The sequence below is a fragment of the Meleagris gallopavo genome, unplaced genomic scaffold (assembly GCF_000146605.3).
Source record: "Meleagris gallopavo isolate NT-WF06-2002-E0010 breed Aviagen turkey brand Nicholas breeding stock unplaced genomic scaffold, Turkey_5.1 ChrUn_random_7180001895277, whole genome shotgun sequence".
Classification (NCBI taxonomy): Eukaryota; Metazoa; Chordata; class Aves; order Galliformes; family Phasianidae; genus Meleagris; species Meleagris gallopavo.
This window is the reverse complement of record NW_011158667.1, coordinates 1-696: the sequence shown is the minus strand read 5'-3', so window position 1 is coordinate 696 and position 696 is coordinate 1. Positions and strand designations below refer to the sequence as shown.

At 67.1% G+C, this 696-nt stretch overlaps 1 long non-coding RNA gene across 1 annotated transcript; it reads left to right on the top strand.

Moving 5' to 3' along the window:
• The first annotated feature begins 203 nt into the window (after nt 1-203).
• On the top strand, nt 204-696 carry LOC104916426. Its single transcript, XR_796589.2, has 3 exons — nt 204-310; nt 470-537; nt 654-696. It is a non-coding gene; the product is annotated as an uncharacterized LOC104916426 (long non-coding RNA).

The window sequence follows — 696 nt, the reverse complement described above, 5'->3', positions numbered from 1 at the left end:
TGTATCCCTGTCCCTGGGTCTCCCCCCACTGCTCCCCCATCTCTGGGTCCTAGCAGAAGCCCCATGGGGGCTGTGTGTGTTTGGGTGGGGCGGCAGTGCAAGGGCTGCAGTGAGGATTCATCCCTCTGCCCCCCATTCCCCTGCTTTGGACCCATCTCGATTCTGTCCCCCCCCCACCCCCCTGAAATGGCTGCTTGATGGCACTGGCTGACCCACCTTGCTGCTGCCCTCAGATCTTCCACCCGGAGACCACCGACATCTACGACAAGAAGAACATGCCCAGGGCGGTGTACTGCCTCCACGCGCTCAGGTTTGGGGGGGTCCCACCCCCTGGCTGTGTCACTGCAGGACGGGCGCCTCTCCCCGCTGTCCCTGCTGGTGGGGCTGCCCCACTCGGGGGCTGCGGGGCTGCGGACCCCCCTCCTGTCCCAGCAGTGGGGTGGAGCTGACGGTGCGCTCCGTCCCGCAGTCTGTACCTGTTCAAGCTGGGCTTGGCCCCGCAGATCCAGGACCTGTCTGGGAAGGTGGACTTCACGGGTACGGCCCTGCGTGGGGGCTGCGGCTCTCGGGTCCCTCTGGGGGGATGGATGGGGGTAGGATTGGGGGGGTTGTGGTGCTCGGTGCCGAGCGCTGCCGTCTCCCTGCTGCTCCAGAGGAGGAGATCAGCGACGCGGGGCGGGAGCTGGAGAAGCTGGG